Here is a 23,444-nt window from a genome sequence, read left to right as displayed (position 1 = left end):
TGGAGAGGACTAATGTTTTCCAGCTGTCTGATCACCTATTTGTCCTGACTGCTGTGCCTCACCGTGGTTGGCTGGTGGCCAAGGCTTCGATTGATTGATAGCTTCAAATGGGCATATCTGCGACTTCCATCACAAGCTGTTGCCATTTATGCTTAACACCCACTTGACTGGAAGTATGGCTGTATCGTGAGTGGAGTCTCACATGATTCATCCTGATGAAATTTGCAGGGCAGCTACCTGGGCCTCTCTTCATACCTGGTTTTTACTAAGTGGATGTTGCGGCTCATTCTGATGGCACTTTTTGGAATCTCGGTGCTGAGGGTAGGCTCTTTTGTCCCTCCTTAGATGTTACCATTGCATTGGTATGTCACCTAGTGTATGGAATACGGAAGGGATACAATAGAATGGAAAATTATGTTTATACCTTCGATAATCTTCCTTATGTTAGTCCCTGTAGGATTTCATACGACCCGCCCTCTCTGTGTACACTCAGTTTTTTGGAATAGCCTGCTTCTTTCTGCCTTGATGATTCTCCTTACAGGCTTTAACTCTTTCCAGCCAGTTGACATATCCTGTGGAACGTTTTCTATGAGTATACTCATCACCGAAAGCCTTTTTTGGTGTGCTCGTTGCACACAGCAGGTTAGTTCTACATTGTTCTTCGATTTTTTTTTTCTGAGTTGCCCTTGTGCCTGTTTATCGCTTATTAATATTTTGCAAAGCAAACCAGTTCAATAATTCCTTATGTTGTTGGGGATCTTCCCCTGTACCCTCTTGTCATGAATTTATTTAGGTATGTTGCTTGGCTTTGGGATTTAACTGGATATATTTTCTAGCCTTGCAGGCTAAGGGGGTAGAGCATGTGCTCAGAAAGGTTTGTGGATTTCTGCAACTCCCGGATTGTGGGTTGGGAGTGAATACCTAGCATATGGAATCCTACAGGGACTAACAGAGAGAAGATTATCGAAGGTATAAATCTAATCTTCCACTTTCAAATATCTCAGTCACTTAGCTTTTTTGCCTCTTCCAAGGGCTCTCTTGGACGTTGGGTACCTTTGCTTTCAGTGATGTCTTTCAAGAGCCAGGTAAATATTCCACCCAGATAACGTCTGCATATGCCTCCCTAACTTTAAATACGAAATGAAAGGACAGCAAACCTTGTCTCCCTGTTTCCTGTGCACCACTTCTGCTTGATACTACACTTCTCCCTCCGTATCCCTGGGGGTTAGGGGCAGAGCCGGCCCGCAAATATTTAAAAAAACGTGAATAATATTCGGGCAGGTTCTGCTCCTAACCCTCGCTTCCCCCCGGCTATTTTAAGCCCTGTAAGCCCCCCCTTAAGCCTTACCTGGTGGTCTAGCGGGTTTTCAGGGCAAGAGAGATCTTCTCACACTCCTGCTCCGTGCAGATCACTCATAGGAAATGGCTGCCTAGAGCTCCCATCGTAGACTCAAGAGCGTCTATCAGACCTGACACTAGAGAATGACACGGTGGCAGTTACCTGTGGGTAGCTGTGGGTAACCCGCTGAAATGGTGGGGGGAAAAAAGTGCTCACTGCAGGCACGGGGACAAGGCCATCCACTGCCCTGTGCAGCGGTGAATTGCCTTGTCCCTGCAGTTAAGGGAGGGAAGGCGCGCAGTCACTGATCGCGCATGGCACCCTCCCTCTGGCAAAATCTACCTCCCTCCCTCCGCCTTACCTTCACGGCGCTTTTGTATAAAAATTACTGAAGCCGGCAAAGCCTGCCTGCCTGCAGTCACGGAAGCTTCTCCTCTGATGCAACTGGAAATTGCGTCAGAGGAGAAGCTTCCGCCCACACACACGTGACTGCAGACAGGCAGGCAGGCTTCGCCGGCTTCAGTAATTTTTTTAGAAAAGCGCTGTGAAGGTAAGGCGGAGGGAGATAGATTTGGGCGTAGGGAGGGAGGGGGCTGCGCGTGATCGGTGATCGCGCGCCTAACCTCCCATAAGTTTCAATTCTTTACTAACGTGCAGCGAATGTAAGGGGGAGGGAGGGAGATTCTCGGGCAGTTGAAGGGTGGTGAGGTGGCGAGAGGGAAGGGTAGATGCTGCGGGGACGGGGCAATGAAGAAGACGGCGGGGATGGGGCGTTGAAGGGGACAGTGGGGATGGGGACGGGGATGGGGCGGTGAAGGGGACGGCGGGGATGGGGTGGTGAAGGGGATGGCGGGGATGGGGCGGTGAAGGGGACGGCGGGGATGGGGCGGTGAAGGGGATGGTGGTCTGGTGACGGGGTGGTGACGGGGACAGATTTTTTTCTTTGTGTCATTCTCTACCTGACACCTCTCAACATTCATGGGCATCTAGACATAGTTCAAGAACTTCAAAGTCACATAAAACAGATCAGTCAGTTCAATCTACAACCAACTCAGCAGCTATCCAGGCATCAGCAGAGGCAGAGGCCATGAATGAAAATACACAATTCAGTTTCACAATACCTCATATCTGAGCCATTCACCTTACCTTGTGGGGGTTCCACAAAGATCAATACTGGCTCCCGTCTTTATGACACCCCTTTTCACCCTAGCACAATTCATTGGCTTTACTAATTTTGTTTATGTCAATGACATCTAGCTTCTTCACCCCCTTTACCCCATCGGGTCCCTCACAAATTCATGAGATTAACTCCTATTTTAGCACAATTACTACCTGGTTAAATGATAACTGCCTGTTCCTTAATCTAAAGAAACCTAAGGCCCTATTACTTCCCCTCAGGATCTAGCAGCTTTGTTATTACTACCAGGCACATCAGTTCCGATTATTCCCACTCTTCAAATATTAGGTGTCGCTTTAGATAGCACTCTCAGCTTTCAACCTCAAATTTCATGTCATTCAACGATGTTTCTTCAAACTCTGGACACTCGCTAAAATCTCTTCTCTACCCTTCAGCTCTCAATGTATTGGTGCATTCACTGATAATCAGTCAAATTGATTACTGTAATTCCCTTTATCGGGGTATCATAAAAAAAAACGACATACATCACCTGCAAATGATCCAAAACACGTCCATTAAAATGATTGTCTGAGTAAACAAAAATTGATCATATTACCCTCCCACTTAAATAGGCTCACTGGCTCCAAATTTCACACAGAATCACTTTTAAGATCTTTTTCTTGGTATTTAAAACCTGCTTATTTCACTCACCTCCATATATTTATCAGCTTCTTACACACTGCCTACCTTCATACACCCTTGGCTCACTACAACAGAATTTACTGATAATCCCAACAGTCAGACAAATTACATGCAACTCTCCATGCTTCAGCATCATCACTGCCCAACCCTATGGAATTCTTTTCCCACCCCATCTAAGACTGGAAACCTTCTTGGAGAAATTTAAATCTAATCTCAAATCCTTCCTATTCCAGGATGATTACAATCTCTAGCCTTCCCCCCATTCCACGATACTGTCAACAGAACAATGGCCCTGAATGAAAAGGTATGACAGGGATATAAATAAAGCTATTATTATTATATTTGCTCTAATCTCTTTCTTTCCCTCTCCTATCATGCATTGTAGTTCATCCTTTCCCATTTCTTCCATTTCTCATTCCTCCCTCTATTTGCTTTATTTTAGTCTATTTTACTCCGCATGGATATTGTTTTATTTTGTGGTATATCAAATTTAAATAAAACTTGGAAACACTAAATTATGTGCCTCCTTTAGTGAGCTATAAATGGCCCTGAAGTGAGAGAAACTTAAAATAGAAGAACAGAAAGCAGGCGTTGCCACTGCATGTAGGACAGCAGAATTAGAAAAGGCAGAAACTACTGCTGAATATAGGAAGACAGAGTTATTTATTTATTTATTTAATTCATTTCTATCCCATTCTCCCCAATGAGCTCAGAATGGGTTACAGGTTAACATACATAATACAGTATACAGACAATGGTTTACAATTTAAGATTAGTAAATTTTCCATCGACCCATTTGTTATCACCTGAGATACTTCTGAGAAGGTATCTTAAGGAGATACTTGGGGTAACTAATTCAGATACTATAATAATAATAATAATTTTATTTTTACATACCACCTTACCCAGAGAGTTCTAGGCGATTCACATCAGTTAATCAGAGTTACAAACAATGAAGTCATTGAAATCAACAGGTTAGGAAAGTACAATAAATGAGTAGGAGAAAATTCCTGGCCATTAGTGGGTGGTGAAGAAAGAAGTAGAAGTCAAGTGTATTAAGAGTTCAGTTTGTGGAATAAGTGTGTTTTGAGTTGTTTTCTGAAGTCAAGGTAGGCAGGGGCATCGAGCACAATTTGGTCTAGCCATGGGTTCAGTTTAGCCTCCTGGAAGGAGAAGGTTCTGTCGAAGAACCTTTTGAAATGGTGAACAGGGGAAGGCGAACAGGTGAATTCTGCGGGAGCTCTTATTGTTGTAATTTAGATTAAAGTGTGGGTTGAGGTATCTTGTTTTCTAACTTTTTTTTATATACCCCAAAAGAAAAAAATTCCAGTAGAAGGGAGACTGGATCAATTGAGTGTAGTAGATTTGGATTTGACAAAATTTTTAGAAGACTCTCAAGAATTGATCCCAACCTGGGCTACTTTGTTAATTACCTGTGTAAATGAATCAGATAAAGCTTTAATTTTGAAACTATATTTCCAAAATAGAGAGGCAAAATTTTGCGGAGATAAGGTCTTAATGTTTCCCTATGTAGCAAAGGCTACTCAACTTAGGAGGAAAGCCTTTTTGGCTTTACAACCTAAGGTTCTTGAAATTGGTGCTACATTTTATTAAAATTCCCCTGCAAATGTTTATTACATATTCAAGATAAAGATTATGTTTTTTGTAACCAACTTCAATTAGAATTATTTCTTAAAGGGAAAGAAACCTTACTTGTTTATTTGCTATTCTCAATGGGGATTCATATATGATTAGCGCTATATGTATCTATATAGGTTGTGAAAGGGGGAAAGGTTTTCCCTTTTCTAATCCTATTTTTTGATTTCCTGATGATGTCTGAACTAATAGAGTTGTCTTTCTTCAAGTTGTGGGCTAGATGGATATTCACCTTAATTGGTTTATTTGATTTTGACAGTGTAATAATTGCTTTGGAGTCCATATCTTAATTAAGTTGATGTAATATGATGAAATATTTCAATAAATATGATTAAACATACAATTTGGTAGACTTACTATACTGCCTACTTGATATATACAGAGTAATAAACATTTCTTGTGTTTTAATCATAGACAGGGGATTAGGTGAAGAGGCCAATTTTTTTTTTTGCTTTCCTAAAGTTTATTAGCCCTTCGAGGGATCCGATCTGAGGGGGTAGTTGATTCCAGTAGCTAGAAATGAAATGGAAGTAGGATCATTATCTAGCGCTTTGTAGTTGAAGGGTGTGACCTGGGGGTGTTTTGGAGGCACATCTCATCCTGGGAGCAGAGTAGTCGGTTCAGTACATATGGAGGGAGTTTGGCTGTCATGTAGTATGGTGCCATGTTGTGCAAGGATTTGTACGCTAGCATCAAGCCCTTAAAGACATGGAGGGGCATAATCAAAAAAAGCGTCTAAGTCCCCTTTTGGCCTAAGTCCTTAAACGTTCAACGCAGAAGCAGGGAAAGTGTCCATAACCAAAACAAACATCCTTGTTTTGATTATGGCCTTCCTCTGCCTAAACGCCCAATCTCCACTACGTCTACAAGTACACCTACACGACGTCTACACTTTTTAGCCATAATGAAACAAAAAAAGCCTAAGCCCCAAACGTCCAACAGAAGGGTTTTTAGGCGAAGGAGGAGCCAGTCCTTCGCCTAAAAGCTGGATTCTGTAACCGGTGTCTGTCAAAAACAACACCGGTTACAAAATCCCCCCCCCACAACCATCCAGGCAGGAGGGTGCCCAAGCCCTCCTGCCATGTCGAACCGCGACCCCCCCTCCCGACAACATCGGGGCAAGAGGGAGCCCATGCCCTCTTGCCCCGCCGATTAACATCGGGCCAGGAGAGAGCCCAAGCTCTCCTGGCCCCGGCGACCACCCCCCCTCCACGTCTTGATCAGGCCAGGAGGGAGCCCAAGCCCTCCTGGCTCCGGCGACCCCCGACTCGTTCAGGCCAGGAGGGAGCCCAAGCCCTCCTGGCCCCGGCGACCCCCGATTCGTTCGGGCCAGGAGGAAGCCCAAGCCCTCCTGGCCCCAGCAACCCCTGACTCGTTCTGGCCAGGAGGGAGCCCAAGCCCTCCTGGACCAGGCGACCCCCCCTGCGACTCGTTTGGGCCAGGAGAGAGTCCAAGCCCTCCTGACCCCTGCGACCCCCGACTCGTTCGGGCCAGGAGGGAGCCCAAACCCTCCTGGCCCAAGTGACCCCCTACCCCCACCCCGCACTACATTACGGGCAGGAGGGATCCCAGGCCCTCCTGCCCTCGATCAGGCTTTTTGATCATCCAAGTAGCCATTTAGGACACTTTTTAGATGGTTTTTTTTTTATTATTACCCCCATAGCGTTTGGTTATGGGTAGGCAGTGGGATGATGATAAAGCTTGGGAGACAGGGTCGTGGGCATGAAGGTTCCTTAGGAGTGTGATTGCTGCATTTTGTACACGTTGGAGACGCTGTATGTTCTTTGCTGTGAGTCCGTTGAATAATGCATTGCAGTAGTCAATGTGGGAGAGGACAAAGGTATAGAGAAGTTGGACGAAGACAGATTCCAAGAAGTAGTTTCTTATTTTCCAGAGTTGTCGTAAATAGTAGAATGATGAAGAGACCACTCGAAAAATATAGTTGGAGAGCAATAAGTTGGAGCCCAGGAGTATCCCTAAGTTTCATGCATTGCCTTGGAGATGCCGCTGAAAGAAAAAGAAGCAACCACCACTGAGGTTGAAACCAAGGCCCTTGAAGCAGCTACAAGGCAGGATGGAGGGGAGAGTGAGTTAATCACATTACCTCTGTAGATGCTGCTCAATGAACTGAAGCCTGACAGCTCATGCCTTAGCAATATATAGAGCACAGTCACAAGCCAACTCTGAGGAGTCTTCAGTTCCAGAAGAAGCATGTCTTTAACCAATGATTGGCTCACCTGAAAGAAGCAAACCAAAGTTACAACATGCCCATGAAACAAATTGCCACTATAGTGCTCCATATGTTTATATGCATATGGATGCACTACCCTGCATATATTCGAATATAAGTTGATCCGATTATAAGTCGAGACCCCCATTTCTCTCACAAAAAGGAGGAAAAATGGTTGACTCGAATATAAGACAGGCGGTTTAATATTCAAGTGCCCTGCCCTGCTAGGATCTGCACCCAGCGCCCCCTCCCTCCCATGTCAGACTCTGCACCCAGCCCCCTCCCTGCCAGGCACTGTACCCAGTCCTCTTTCTTCCCTGCCAGGTTCTCCACCCTGTTCCCCCTCTCTCCCAGGCTCTCCACCCCATCTCCCCTCCCTGCCCTGTCCATTGTACCTCCTCTCTCTGATGATATCCTGAATGCCACTTTGCCTTCTTAGGACCCGTGTATCTGGAATCCCTGGTGGTCCAGAGGTGTAGCAGGCAAGAGTGAGCTTTCCATTCTCCTGCCCTGCTGCTGAGCCAGTCACTGCCCCAAGTTCTGGTGATCCAGCTGTACCGAGTAGGAGTGCGCTTTGGGCGCTGCTGCTCGGTGCTGAGCGGCTTCCTGAATGGCTGTGACAGCCAATTTTGGGTGAACCTGAGCCAAATCCTGCCCTGCTTTCATTGCTAGTTTCTGCCCTTACCACCTCAAAATATAAATACTTGAGCTAATGGTACATCTAGGTCAGTATCCTGAAGCCCCACCATTGAAAACCTCCTCTCCCTTCAGAAGACAGGATCTGGGCCATTTAAACCACATGAGTGGGCTTATCTGGGGGGGGGGGGTTGCTGCTTTCAAAATTCTTGTTCAATCATTACTCTTGGGCCTACTGGACTATTGTAATATAGTCTATCTGAAAAGCACCAAGAAAAATCTGACTACATTGACCTTGGTGCAGAATAGGGTGGTAAGACTGATCTCTGGTTTAAGGAAGTTTAACCACGCAATGCCTTGCTACCTTGAAATGCACTGGCTTCCGATCGAGGCTCGAGTAATCTTTGAATTGGGATGTTTGTATTATAAGGTAGCTTTTGGACTTGCCCCACTATATCTTGTTGACAGATTTGATATTCTGTCACAGAGGAATAATAGAAGATCACATGCTCAGTTTGCGTTTCCTTATGTTAAGGGCTGTAAAAGTAAGTTTCAAGTTTATTAGGTATCTTGATGAATCGCTTAATCAAACTTCAAAGCGATGTACACATTAAAATTTACATTTGTTAGGTAACTGTACAATACATACAAATATTAAAAAAAAAAAAAATTACACTGTTTAACATACTCTTAACATTAGGTAAGGAGGGGTGAAATACAATTCATTAAAGTAAAGAAGAGACATTCAGGGAAAAAAACACAAGGGTAATAGTTAAAAAAATATATATAATAAAGTACAATGGAGTAGTAACATAAAAAAAATCAGTTTGCAAAGGCATCTTTAAAAAGAAAAGTTTTTAAGTTACTTTTAAATTTTCCGAATTCCTTCTCCTCCCTTAAAAAAATAGGGAGGGCATTCCAAGTCTGAGGTGCAGTACATGAAAAAATAAATTGTCTTCTCGTATTTATACTTTTTAATGAAGGAATAGACAATAAGTTTTGTTCATTGGATCTTAAAATTCTCCTTGCAGAATATGGAATTAATAATTTAAATAAAAAAGCAGGGGTCATATTATATAGAGTTTTGAAGATGATTATACAAAGTTTAAAAGTTATTCTGTGAATAACTGGAAGCCAGTGAGCATCCTTAAGAAGCGGTGTCACATGGTCGAATTTTCTGGATTTGGTTATTAATTTAATTGATGCATTTTGTATGATTTGGAGACGTTTTATTTCATGTAAAGCAATTCCTTTAAATAGAGAATTGCAATAGTCTATTTTAGACATCACCAAAGAGTGAATCAGAATGTTGAATGATTTGGGACATAGAAATTTTGAAATAGATCGAATTTTACGTAATCTGTAAAAGGTAGTTTTCATGATGTTACTAATATGGTCGTGAAAAGTAAGTTTATTATCAAAAATTACCCCTAAAATTTTAATATTTTGGACTAATTGTAGGGGAACGTTTTGAATAGCGACAGGAGTAACAAGAGGGAAACTATCCTTCCATGGAAAAAGCATGATATTAGTTTTTTTGATATTAAGTGCCAATCTGTTTTCATCCAGCCAATGATAAATTTGGTCAAGTTTCCTATTAATATCCGAAATTTCAAGTACATCATTATTATTTAGAGGATGCAATAGCTGAATGTCACCAGCATAGGCAAAAACATGAAAGCCTACAGATTGGCATAATGTCAACAGTGGTGCCAGAAAAATATTGAAAAGTAAAGGAGAAAGAATAGATCCTTGGGGAACCCCATGTGCAATGTGTGATGGTTTAGAGGAAGATTCATTGAAAAAAACTGTGGATGAGCGATTACTGAAATAGGATGTAAACCACGCATGAACTTCATCTGTAACCCCAATAGATTGTAGTCTATTGAGAAGAAGTTGATGATCAATCGTGTCAAATGCTGCTGAAAGATCAATAGAAATTAACAGCACCGATTGATGATGATCTAAGAAATATTGAATGGAAGTTGTCATGCCAATCAGGGAGTGTTCTGTGCTATGGTGCTGTCTAAAACCAGTTTGATTCGGATGTAACACGTTAGTTTTTTCTACAAACTCTGAAATTTGGTTGAAAACCATTTTCTCTGTTAATTTTGCTAAAAAGGGGATGTTAGATATAGGTCTATAATTGGATAGGTCATCATTACCGATATTTTTATCTTTAATAATGGGACGGATGTATGACTTTTTCCAATCCAGAGGTACAATGTGTTGGTTTAAACTTTCGGTAACTAATGTATGAATCAAAGGTCCAAAGATGTCAAAATATTGTTTAAGAATAAGTGGTGGTATCTGATCAGCTTTGGAACCTTTGATATTCAAAGTTTTATGAATAGCTTCAATCTCATTTAAACTAGGTATTTTAAATTTGGAACATTTGGAAGATAGTGAATCTGGATTAACCTGTTCAAGATCTTTTAAAAGTAGTAAGTTATTTTTAAATAATTTCCTAATGTTAGTAATTTTTTCAGTAAAGTAATCCGCCAGTTCTTGAGCAGTGGGAACTGTATTATTTGATTCACATTGTTTTTTATTATTTGGTGTTATATTGTTGAGGATGGTATAAAGAAGAGAAGGATTTTTAGCTTTTAATATTTTATCGGAATAATATTTCATTTTGGTTTGATTTATTTTTGCTTTATAGAACTTCGAATGTTCACTGTAAGAAATATCATGAACATATCCTGTAATGTTCACTGTAAGAAATATCAAGAACATATCCTTGCTTATCAGGCAGCATATCAGTTCTATTTCATATGAGCACTTTAGAAAGTTGCTGAAAACTTATCTCTTTAAATTTCTGACAAATTAGTTATTCCTGTATTCTTCATAAAATTATTTGTTTTCTTTTCCCTAGCATAATCTTTTGTAAACCGCATAGAACTTACGGTTATGCGGTCTAGAAATTTGTTATGTTATTCAGCGCCATTGAATATCCCCTCTAATCATCTATGCCAAACTGGCTAGTTTGTGGGCAGTGTGGTGGCAGAGTTAGTACAGAGCAGAAACAACCAGTAAGCTGTGATTTTCAGTCTGCTGAACAGATAAGTAACCTCATAAATTTAGGACAGCTAAAGTTGCCCTGACTGTATAGTGAGTTAACCGGGTATCAGTCTGAATGTCAGCTAGTGCTCGGGTAGCTTCTGGGTAGCAGTCATACCTAGATAATCAATGCTGGGATCCATGCATGCCCCAGCACTGAATATCTGGGTTTAGTTGGTTCATCTTGTGGCTGGAAGCTGCTTGCTACCTGATTATCACAGTGGGCTTAATATTGACCTTAACCTATCATGTCGCCTTTCTCTTAAATATTGTAGTTCCACCCCTTCTCCTCCTGTTTCTGTATTTCTATCTTCAGAATTGGTCCTTGTACGTACAATTATGAGTTTTCGTTACCCTTGATTTTAATATATGTAATTTGCTTTGAAATAATATTATAAGCGTTTGCATCAAATTTTTAGTAAACCTGAAACTTGACCACCTAAGTTCCTATCCTATATTTGATGTTGTATTTCCTTTCTTGCTTTAAATATATTATTGCCTTTAACACATATGATAATATACCAACTAGAGTTATATCACGTCCTAAATAAACTATAAAGTGTGTATACTCCATAGAGCTTTATCAAGTACTACACCTGATTCAAAACCCTTTATTTAGATCAAACAGCTGTAACCAGTTAATGACTACCAACATCTAGTAAGTATCTCACCAATGTAGTTTAGAACAAGTATTTTCTCTGACCTGTGAGGGAGGAACGGTAATGAAGAGAAACTTAGGGCCTATTTTAAGAAGCTGTTTAGCATGGGCCACTGCGGTAATGGCCCCAAAGCCAGTAAGGATTTAAAGGGCTTTGGGGCCTTTGCCACGTGGCAGCCGCTAGCATGGCTTTGTAAAAAGGGGTGGGGGGGAGGTTTATGCTTTAACCTCCCCCCACCCCCCCACCCCTTTTTACAAAGCCATGCTAGCGGCAGCCACGTGGCAATGGCCCCAAAGCCCTTTAAATCCTTACTGGCTTTGGGGCCATTACCGCAGTGGCCCATGCTAAACAGCTTCTTAAAATAGGCCCTAAGTTTCTCTTCATTACCGTTCCTCCCTCACAGGTCAGAGAAAATACTTGTTCTAAACTACCTTGGTGAGATACTTTGGGCCAATTTGGTGAGATACTTTGGGGCCAATTTGATACTGGCATACACGGGAACCGCAAAAAGAAATCTGATTTGATTAAAGCTCTACAAATCAAATGAACAAAACTGGATTAAAAACGGTTACAGTGTTGTGCTTTTATTTTTTTTTTGATGCTCAGCTCATCCTTCTGGGATCACCCAGGGTGAGTTGTTGCAGAAGATAAAACACAGTGGCAACTAATTCTCCGCAGACAGACCATTCTAGTCCCTAGGCGATCTTTATTATCAGTCTTGTAAAGCAATTTATAACTGGCACGTGTAACTAACCTGTCCCTCCTGCCAGGGCATAGACCCGAGCAACGAAATGAAGGAAGCTGGAGTGGAACTGACTGCACTATTATCAAGAGAAAACACCTGTTGTCCCCCCCTACCTTTAATCTTTTTTTGTCGAGAAGTCCGGGGCCAGGTAACGCAAATCATAAAGCTCCTAGTCAGATGGGTTTATCAGAGCTTGTTGATCTGAATCTTGTTATAGCAGCAGGTGCAGCTAGTGAAAGCCCATTACGGGAGCAAATGAGACAGAATGAAAGTGACAAATAGGACTCTTCGTTTTTAAGTTCAAGAACAAAATGCAATAAAAATGTAATTCTTAAAAAATTATTTGAGACGTCCGAAAGGACCATGCTATTGAACGCATGCTTGTCAAGATTCAAGAATGGCTCTCGGCTTCAGAAGTAGCCCTAGTGTTCATTTTATCGCTTTCTGTATCTCGTTGCATTTCCTTCATTGCTCTCTAAAACCAATTGTCAGCGGTCAGTCGAGGTCAACAGGGGGCTTGCTGTCATTCACGTTCTCTATTACATTTCCACAGCTGACCTAGATCTCTGATGAATGTGGAAAGATGGAAGAACTGAAACTAAAACCAGAAGAAACAGATTCTTAAAGGAAAAAAAAACAACCTCCAAAAAACAAGTGCTAGGATTTCTTCTTTTCCCAAAAATGTATACACCCTCTAGTTCTATAAAAAGTGCAGAAAATTGTGCAAATTTGGACGCGTACCCAAGTTGCACTTGAAATTTAATTAGCAGCTGTTTCAAAAAGCAATTATTGGCACTAATTAGAATGGATGACAAATTATGTGTGTAAATTTAGGTGCATCTTTAAATTTTACAGGCAAGCCAAAAAAAGAAGGTGCAGAAATGGGCAGGTCATAGCGGGCATTCCTTTAAGCTACATGTGTAGTTATGGAATAAGGTTGATCAGGTCCAAGAATTTTTCTTGCTGGTGGGCACAGTTATTTCCAAACTTCGTACATATTCTCAACGCTCAATGTGTAATTATGAACAGCTTTTACAAACAGCACAGCTACAGTTTTCATGCAGGATAAAATCTTCAGAAGCCTTTCACACTAGACCAAGTCTCTAATAAGAGTCACACTTTCTCAAGCCGAGTACCTTTTTGGATATGGATTATTGTGAAAGAGCTTTTCAGAAATGTGTATTTCATGTGTATTTACCCATGAAGCCTATGAAGAGTTAGATGAATCATAGTCAGAGATGCTCATGTAAAACTAGTCACCACAGAGGCTTCTGAACATTATATCTTGCATGAAGTTTGCAGATGCACTGTTTGCAAAGGTGTAGCTGTGCTGTTCATAATTACCCATTGAGCGTTGAGCCTAAGTACAAGGTTTAGCTATAAAATAAGGGCATCCACACTTAACTTTAGGTGTAGGTATTTGTACCATGTTTTCATTGGTGTAAATGCCTGTGCCTTTAGGCATGGTCCTCAGTCATAAGCGCTATTCTATAAACTGTGTCTAACGCTAAGGGCTCTTTTTACTAAGGTGCGGTAGCGGTTTTAGTGCGAGCGCTAAACGCTAACGCCTCCATAGAGCTTGCATTAGTATTTTTCGTTTAGCATGTGGTATGCGCGCGCTAATCTTGAGCACGTGCTAAAAACGCTAGTGCACCTTAGTAAAAGGAGTGTGGTTTATAGAATAATGCTTTTCTCAGTGAAATTTTTTTTTGGCACCATAGATAGAATTTACCTCAGAATGTATAGGGGAAAAGCACTTTGGAGGTAATTCTATAACAGGTTGCTCTGTTGTTAAGGACTTCTGTATGACGTCTTTCAGAAATTTGGAACTAGCCTTTGACACAGCATGAGCGAACTATGGCCCACGGCAGGTTATCTGGCCCTAGTCTCTAATGAGAGGCACATTTTTCTTAAGCTACTGTAAGTACCTTTTGGATATTGAATGCTGAAGTCTATTTCTGTGCCAATCTTCTGTTCAAGCCCCATTTTAGTGACTTATTTATTTATTCAAAGAGCTCAGAAACGTTTACATGAATTTATTCAGGTACTTAAGCATTTTTTTCTTGTCTGTCCCGGTGGGCTCACAATCTGTGTAATGCACTTGGGGCAATGGGGGGATTAAGTGACTTGCCCAGGGTCACAAGGAGCAGCGTGGGTTTGAACCCTCAACGGCAGGGTGCGGAGGCTGTAGCTTTAACCACTGTGCCACTTGCATCCATTAGAACATGTTTCCACACCAAAAGCTAAGTGCGGAATCTGCACTTAACTTTAGGTGCTCTTTATAGAATTCCCTAGAATATACTGCACTGCTCTCATAGTACAGTGGTTGCAGATTCTGTCAACGTCTCCACCAGTTGAAATGATGTGCTGGGCCTTGGCTTTGGTTACTGAGGTACCTGTCTCCTTAATCGTTAAACAAATCAATACGAACAGCTTCCTACATTCACCTGAGAACAAATCTTCTGCAGATCTAAACACATGCTTCATTCACTAGATATCTATAGTGGCACTGTTTCCTAGTAAGTAAAAAAGAAATAAAAGCACGCATCCCTGCCTTTTCAGAAATAAAAAGTGAGCCCATTAGGTTTATCTTGTTATTATCAGCTTCACTCACTCAAGTCCTGACACACTTAAAATTCTGATAACATCACCAACTCTGATTCATTAGACTGAACCGTATCTTATAAAGCAATTGTCTGTTCTCTTAGCTTTCTCTGTCGCTCACTGTTTCCATTCTTTTTTTTTTATATAAATAACTCTCTCACTCAAAAATCCACATTGAGAGGCCCTTTTACTAAGCTGTGTTAAGGGCTATCACATGTGTAATGCAGGAAAAACGGTCTATATTCAGCATTAGTTTTGCTATTTGCACACACTAAGCACATGAGGTTTCTAAAAAATTGGGGACGAGGGATGGGGTGTGCTAGGCAGTGGCGTTCCTAGCATATGTGACACCTGGGGCCCATCATTTTTTGACACCCCCCCCATCTATATGAAAAATATGATTTTTAGTAACAATCTACATATCGCACAACAAGAGTGTACCTAGGAAAAGGCACCATCTTAAACACTGCAGTGAGCACTAGAACACTAACACATACATTGTAAAACTAAACAAGCCAGATCCTGCACAGTCAATTGATCCTGTACAGTTGATGCTATCAGAAAGCCATGTCACTTTCATACACACAGACAGATACACCCTTGCCCAATATGGAATAATCACAAACTAAAAATAGAAATATGTAGACAAAAGTTAAACTGAACTGCCAAGAAACCAGACTCTGCATACACAACACCACAACACCACAAAAACAGTAACACATGTCCTCTAATATTGTGCAAAATATAAAGACAGTAGATATAAATTTGAAAAAAACTGATACATAACAATCACCACTTTACAAATTAACAAATAAAAATAAAACAAATAATGAGAAATAATAAAATACTATTTTATTGGACTAATCCCCATAAGCTCGGTCCCCATCCCTGCAAACCACCTGATTCCATCCACACAAGCCTTGAATTGTTTTATATTGAACTTATTATATTAAAGTATAAAAAGAAACAATATTCTGTACAATTGTCAATTTATAAATCAGTGTCTTCTCCCCACTCTCTTTTCCCCATTTCCCTTCAGCGTCCTCAGCCCATTCTCTCTCCATTTTCCTTCAGCGCACGCACATAAAAACAAGCAAGTAATTTTATATCATTTTCATTCTATTCATTCATAGAAATTAAAGTCTAAATAATGCCAGTCACATAACAAAACATGATTTTACAAAAATAATTCCCTGCAATGTCAAGCCTGCAAGGATTACTAGATGTCTTTCAGCAGCTCCCCTCCCTCCCTCCCCCTTACCTTCATGGCCAAGTCAAAATGATCTACCAACAATAAAATTTAAAAAACACAAAGCACACTGTACGCAGAGAAAATGTTAATTATCATTTATATACCGCAGGCTTTCAAAGAGGTCAAAGCAGATGACTTTATGCAATGTCACCTCAGTAACAACTATACAAAAATAGACAAATATACCCCCTCCCTTCTTACTAAACCACGATAGCGTTTTTTAGCGCATGGAGCTGCGCTGAAAGCCCCACGCTGCTCTCGACGCTCATAGCCTCCCTGCGCTAAAAACCACTATTGCAGTTTAGTTAAAGGGGGCCATAGTGCAAAATATAGACAGCATATATAAATTCTCAAAACGGACACATTTTGATCACTAAATTGAAAATAAAATCATTTTTCCTACCTTTGTTTGGTAATTTCATCAGTCTCTGGTTGCACTTTATTCTTCTGACTGTGCATCCAATATTTCTTCCCTTCTTTCAGCCTCCTGTATGCTTCCTCTTCTCCAGACCTCATTCCCTCCCCAAACTTTTTCTTTATTTCACCTTGCCCCCTTCTTTCTTTCTCTCTCCATGTCCCCTTTCTTTCTGTATGTCTGTCTTTCTCTCTCTCTCTTCGTGCCCCATTTCTTTCTTTGTTTCACCCTGCCCCCTTCTTTCTTTCTCTCTCCATGCCCCCTATTCTTTCTCTATGTCTGTCTTTCTCTCTCTCTCTCCGTGCCCCATTTCTTTCTTTCACCCTGCCCCCTTATTTCTTTCTCTCTCCATGCCCCCTTTTTTCTGTATGTCTGTCTTTCTCTCTCTCTCTTCGTGCCCCATTTCTTTCTTTGTTTCACCCTGCCCCCTTCTTTCTTTCTCTCTCCATGCCCCCTATTCTTTCTCTATGTCTGTCTTTCTCTCTCTCTCTCCGTGCCCCATTTCTTTCTTTCACCCTGCCCCCTTATTTCTTTCTCTCTCCATGCCCCCTTTTTTCTGTATGTCTGTCTTTCTCTCTCCATGCCCCGTTTCTTTCTTTCACCCTGCTCCCTCTTTCTTTTTCTCTCCATGCCCCCTTTCTTTCTCTATGTCTGTCTTTCTCTCTCCGTGCCCCATTTCTTTCTTTCTTTCACCCTGCCCCCCTTTCTTTCTCTATGTCTGTCTTTCTCTCTCTCTGTGCCCCATTTTTTTCTTTCTTTCTTTGTTTCACCCTGCCCCCTTTCTTTCTTTCTGGCTCCCTGTCCCCCCTTTCTTTCTTTCTCCCTGCCCTCCCCCATGCCACCGTCATTGGGAAACATGCTGCTGCCACTGCCACCGGGGAAAGGCTGCCACTGCCGCCATCGGGAACAGGCCGGCACCAAGTTCTCTCTCCCTGCTTTTCTTCCCTGCGAGCCGACCAACTCTTGCCGCCCAACGTCAATTATAACATCGGAGAGGACGTTCCGGACCAGCCAGGCAGCGATTGGCTGGCCCACAACGTCCTCTCCGACGTCAGAATTGACATCGGGTGGTGAGAGTTAGTCGGCCCCGCGGGGAAGAAAAGCAGGGAGGGAGAACTCAGCGCCGGCTTGTTCCCGATGGCGGCAGTGGTATCCTTTCTCCAGCGGTAGCCTATTTCCCGGTGGGTGGCCAGCTGTGCACCCACTTGGGGCGTGCACCTGGGGCAGACCGTTCCCCCCCCACTTGGTACGCCACTGGTGCTAGGGGTGGTGGCATGGAAGTGCTATTCAGCTGGTTGATTAATGTGTACTAACTGAACAAAGCGGACTTCCTAGATTCTTTTAAAAAAATGCATTAAAAAATGATGGGCTGTTAGCGCAGCTGTTCTGTTAGCGAATTAAAAAAAGCTAGTCATTGTCCAAAAAACACTCATGTAAATGAGGTTGGCGGAGAGTAGGAAAGACTCGCTAAATTTGCATGTGCCCATCGCTGGTGAGTGATGGGCACATGCACAGAAAAATACGCAAAAAGAAAAACACAACAGTGGGAGGGATGTTCAATCACTCCCACTGCCAACCAACACCCCCCTGCATTGGGAGAGATGCTCATTCTCTCCCACTGCCAAGCGACCCCCCACCTCCCGCAGCAGCGGGAGAGATGCCCATTGTCTCCCGCTGCCACACAACATCCACCCTGCAGTGGGAGAGATGCCAACTTTCTCCCACTGCCAAGTGACCTCCCCCTGCAGCGGGAGTGATATCTACTCTTTCCCGCTGCCAAGCAAACCCTCCCCCAGCAGCAGGAGAGATACCCATTCTCTCCCGCTGCATCACAACACCCCTCCCTGCCTCCGATCCCTCTCCCCTGTACCTGTATCTACTAGATGCCTACGCCCTCCGTCCAGCTGGCCCACCTCTTCCAAAATGGGCCTTCCCCTCCCTGGTGCATCCCCTAATTTTATAAAAAATGCAGAAAATTATATGTGCAAATTTGGATGCATATCCAATTTGCATTTGCAATTTAATTGAATAACATGCTAATTAGCATCAATAATTGTTGTTTCAACAAGCAATTATTGGCACTAATTAGAATTAATTACAAGTTATGGGTGTACATTTAGGTGCAGGATCAGCGCCTAAATTTTACATGCAAGCTAAAAAAAGGGGGTGCGGAAATGGGCATGTCATGGCAGGATCGGAGGCTATCACTTAAGCTACATGCATAGTTATAGAATAAGGCTGATCAGGTCCAAGAATTTTTCTACTGGTGGGAGCAGTTATTTCCAAACATCGTACATATGCTCAACGCTCAATGTGTAATTAAAAACAGCACCGCTACACCTTTACAAACAGCACAGCTACAATCTTCATGCAGGATATAATCTTCAGAAGCCTCAGTGGTGACTAGTTTCACACTAGTCCAAATCTCTAATAAGAGTCATACTCCTTATTTCCTATTTGATTTACACATCCTGTGAGTTTTTGCCTCTGTGACAAGTTTGTCTTCATATTCTCTTTTAGCCTTCTTTATCAATATTTGGCATCGAACTTGTCAGTGCTTACGTTGCCTCTTGTATTCTTCACTCAGATCCTTTTTTCATTTTTTTTTAAATTATGTTCTTTTGGCTCTAATAGCCTCTTTCACTTACCTTTTTACTATGTCAGCAAAGGCGTTTTGGGCAGAAAGCCTACTTCCAGCTTGTAGATTCTTTGTTCAGGTTGCTTTACACTATATGTACTTTATACATAGAAACATGATAGATAAAGGCCAAATGGTCCATCTAGTCTGCCCATTCGCAGTAACTATTATCCTCTTCTTCTCTCTAAGAGATCCCACATGCTTTCCCAGGCAAAATTCCATCATCCTTCAAACCATCTGACTCTTGGCTACCAAGATGGAACTTAACTTCTTCGGGCAGCAGCAGTGTCAGTGATCCCACACTGAACTCAAAGTCCTTCTCTCTCTGACATCTACTCATGTGTAAAAAGAAAGCTACTTTAAAGGGGCAGGATGCAGAAAGGGGAAAAATCAGGGGCACAGCTCAGACAGTGTGGAATTCTCTGCCACTGCTGCCCAAAGAAGTTAAGTTCAAAGGACTGGGGAGAACTGAGAGAGAAGTACTGCTGAACTTCCCAGACTGAATGCATAAGGGAGGGGCTGAAGGAGGAAGAGAGAAGTGTTACAGTAGTAGGAATGGGACTGAAGCAGGGAAGGAGAGAGGGAGGGAGGGAGAAGTGTTGCATTTACTGAAAGTAAATAAAATGTTTTCTAAATCTAAGAACATAAGAACATAAGAACATAAGAAGTTGCCTCCACTGGGTCAGACCAGAGGTCCATCGCGCCCAGCGGTCCGCTTCCGCAGCGGCCCATCAGGTCTATGACCTGTGAAGTGGTTCCTGACCATTTCTATAACCTACCTCTGCTTCTATCTGTACCCCTCAATCCCCTTATCCTTTAGGAACCTATCTAAACCTTCCTTGAACCCCTATACTGTGCTCTGGCCTATCTTTTTTTTGGTCTAGAGGACTGAAAACTGCCACATATAGACCTCTACTGGTAAATTTTCCATCATCCTCTATCTTCTGACTATTTCATTTACAGAACTTGGCTGATATGTACTGGCAACATCACAATGTTCTGGAAACAGGTAGACGAGCACATGAGTGAATGGAATGGAGAGAATGTAAAAAAAATAAATGTAGATTCAAAGGAGTCAAATGTAGGAGAAAGTAAAATCTGGGGTCTGCTATCACTATTTTGAATTCTGCTCTGGCAGGGTAGGAATGATTAAGCAGCACTCCTGACTATATTGATCCTGGACAAAAGGTATGGAGACTGCGAGGGGATATGATCGAGACTTTCAAAATACTGAAAGGAATCGACAAAATAGAGCAGGAAAAAAAAAATATTTACAATGTCCAATGTGACATGGACAAGAGGACATGGATTGAAGCTAAGGGAGGACAAGTCCAGGACAAATATCAGGAAGTTCTGCTTCATGCAACGAGTGGTGGACACCTGGAATCCTCTCCCAGAGGAGGTTATTGCGGAATCCACCGTACTAGAATTTAAAAGCAAATTAGATGCATATCTCCTTATGAGAGGCATAGAGGGATATGGGTGACTAACATTACGCCAAGTGTACACCTGGCTGGGCCTCCGTGTGTGCGGATCACCGGACTTGATGGACCGAAGGTCTGATCCGGAGATGGCAGTTCTTATGTTCTTATGTACCTTTTCTCAGGTAAAGGTAGCCAAAGGATATCTTATTTTTGAGGAGTGAGATTTTGAATGGAACTTTTTTAACCCCAAAGGGGCAAAGATTTTTTATATGGAGATTCTCCTTGGCAGGGGCAGAGGAGAGTATCTCCAAGGTTGACATAAAAATAAAATTAAGGGGGCAACAAAACAAAGAACTAAACCATACGAAACATACTGAAGACTAACTTTACAAACATATTAAAACAAGAGGAAAGGAAGGGAAAAGAAATACAAATTGTTGATAGAAGAGAAGACAATTATGGTAAAAAACACTAGGAAAAGAGAGAACAATGAACCTCAGAGAAGTTATGGAATTGGAACGAAACTCCTAGTCAAGCTTTCTAATTATCAAATGCACCTTAAAAAGAAAGCTTTTTAGTTTGCTCTTAAATTTATCCAAATTGTTTTCTTCCCTTAAGTAAATAGGGAGGGAATTCCAGTTTGAGGAGCTGTAACAGAAAAGCTGAAATGCCACCATGTGTTAATAATTTTAAGTGAGGGAATAACTAGTAAATGTTGATCATTAGATCTCAGAAGTCTGGTTGAGGTATAGGGACTCAATGATTTGTAAATGAAAGCCAGAGTTTTGTAAAACAAAGATTTGAAGGTAAGCAGACTTAATTTATACATTATACGGTGTGCGACTGGAAGCCAGTGCGCTTTCTTAAGAAGGGGAGTCACATGATCGAATTTCTTAGCTTTCATTATAGGTTTAATTGAAGCATTTTGGATGATCTGTAAATGTCTGATTTCATTTTGGGCTATTCCCTTGAATAGGGCATTGCAATAATCAATTTTTGAAATAACCAAGGTAGACATGCTCTTCTAGGTTTCCTACTTCTTCTCCTAGCCTCCATCAACATAGTCAACATTGGCAGGAGCTGTCAGATGCATTCTCACTTTGATTTGTCCCTCCAGGCGTGCTACTAACTGACAGAAGTTTTCGGAGCACTCCAGCCAGTTATTGTTGGTACTTTTTTCTTGATTTCAGGATTCAGAATAGCTGCTACACTCCATTACCCTTTCACCCCATAGTTCTAACAGCAGTTTGGGCTGTGAGGCAAAAGGAGCAATTGAGTGGTCCAATGTGCCCTGGACTCTTTGGGGGTGAATATTCAGCATTGGTCGATCAAGTTAAAAGTAGGCAAACATAGGCCTGCTATTTATGAACCCGCCAACCTTAGCTGGCCGGCGCTGAATATAGCCAGTTAACTTTTTAGCACTGCCTGTGAATATTAAGGGGTCCTTTAACTAAGGTGCGCTAGCCATTTTAAGCGTGTTCTAAATGCTAATGTGTCCATAGACTATAATGGATGCGTTAGCATTTAGCGCGCCTTAGTAAAATGACCCCCTAGCAGTGCGAGATAACCAGTCAGTGGCTGTTTCTGGGTGGCTAAATAATTTTGAAATAATTGAGGGGGGGGGGGAGAGGAGAGGGGGTTCTGTTCAGCTACTTCATAAAAAAACATGAGTACATACTTTGTGTTCTGACTCTGCTACATCTGGACAGCTGCTGGGTAAGTCCATAGTCTATCCTACTTTTCCTTTACATTTACCCCTAGGAACTATAGAAGAAAATAAAATTATTAAGCATAAACGCTTGAAAGCCCACCAGTCTCTTCTTTGAGCATTCATCTTCCTAGGTTGCCGTCTCCTCCTCCCTCCCGCCCCCCTTCAAACTGATATTTTATAAGCTTAATACACTTGCTGAGAAATATAAATAGTAGACCAAATACTTATCCATTTATAAGACAAGTGAGTTAGGATAATAGTCAATTGCTCTCTCCATTTTATACCATGAATTTATGTGTTAACTTGCTCAAAAGCATCTACGTCCTACTGTTGAGAATTTAGTTAAGAAGATCTGAAAATGGTAAGGGGGAAAGCACACAAATCTTACATTTTTAGCATAGCTATTAATGTCATCATAAATGCCAGAATAACCAAACTGAATCTTTTAATTGAGTGTGTAGGAGAAGAAAATGATATTTTGCACTGCAAATAAGACCTTGGATAGAGCTGATAATTGTGCTGGTATACATACCTTCTTTCATGCTGTGACCTTGTCACCGTTTGCTTTTTATCTTTGAATTACAGTTTACAGATAATGCAGCTCAACAGCCTAACAAATGCATGAAAGACTGACTGAAACATATGGAAGTCGTACACAGACATTTCAATTCATACTGGCCCAGAGTAATTATTTGGCTTCTTTTCTCCACAGATATTTTAAAAGATTATACAGCACCTGAAGAACTGAACTATCATGTGGCGCTTTTCAGCATGGATAAAATTTGCTTCTCTGAAGAAATGTGGTTGGTGAATCACAGTAAAGGCATCAATTCTGAAAGGAAAGCTAATTTTCTGGTATTTTACTGAAGTATGACTTTTCGCTGGAAGTACAGCTTGATAAAATTGAAAAGTATTCATAAACTCGGTAGGGTTCAGTGCTTTGGAAGAACTGAATTCTGGCATCTTTCATATGTGAGGTTATGATGTTATTTATATGCAATAACATAGGCAGTCAGGACTGTCCTACGTTTTTCAAACACACACCACTTTTGAAAAAAAAAAAAGGCAACACAACTAGTGAAGAAATAAAATGAACATGTTCAAGTTTCAAGTTGATTGTACACTGCATAGATACTTTTTGATTTGTGGTATATCAAATATAATAACATTTAAAAATATTTAAAAAAATTAAAAGAAAAGAACCCCTTTTGACCAGATTGAAAAGAAAAAATAAAGTAGAGTAATAGTGACAGACA

At 41.5% G+C, this 23,444-nt stretch overlaps 1 long non-coding RNA gene across 1 annotated transcript in view; it reads left to right on the top strand.

Annotated features, from left to right (window-relative positions):
• LOC117356532 overlaps positions 1 to 23,252 on the top strand; it is a 28,957-nt gene extending 5,705 nt beyond the window's left edge. Inside the window, exon 2 of the long non-coding RNA XR_004538662.1 lies at positions 22,901 to 23,252. This is a non-coding gene — a long non-coding RNA (uncharacterized LOC117356532). The remainder of the gene's footprint in view (positions 1 to 22,900) is intronic.
• The last annotated feature ends 192 nt before the right edge of the window (positions 23,253 to 23,444 follow it).

This window comes from Geotrypetes seraphini, chromosome 3 (genome assembly GCF_902459505.1).
Source record: "Geotrypetes seraphini chromosome 3, aGeoSer1.1, whole genome shotgun sequence".
NCBI classification, from domain to species: Eukaryota; Metazoa; Chordata; class Amphibia; order Gymnophiona; family Dermophiidae; genus Geotrypetes; species Geotrypetes seraphini.
Note: the sequence above shows the minus strand (reverse complement) of the source record. Positions and strands in the feature narration are given on the sequence as shown.